Source organism: Gouania willdenowi, unplaced genomic scaffold, assembly GCF_900634775.1.
Source record: "Gouania willdenowi unplaced genomic scaffold, fGouWil2.1 scaffold_14_arrow_ctg1, whole genome shotgun sequence".
Lineage (NCBI taxonomy): Eukaryota > Metazoa > Chordata > Actinopteri > Blenniiformes > Gobiesocidae > Gouania > Gouania willdenowi.
The window spans coordinates 260,145-260,413 of record NW_021144899.1 but is presented as its reverse complement, the minus strand read 5'-3'; positions in this window follow the sequence as shown (position 1 = coordinate 260,413).

Here is a 269-nt window from a genome sequence, read left to right as displayed (position 1 = left end):
ATTAAATCATGTAGAGTTACCAGTATTTTTAAAAAAAGAATTTAAACCATTGACATTAACTGATCATAACGCGTATGATTCTTCAGTAGGACACCTATTACTGTTTAGGTGAAGAGGATTCCAAATCCATGAAGGAAATGTCTTTGATAATTGGTTGGTATGTGAAAAAACTGTTTTTGTACTGGAAAGTTTCAATCACTGAGACATGGGATTTGTATAGCAGAAATCTTAGTTTAGTTTTCTCTTCACCTCCTCCGATGCCAAGAGGA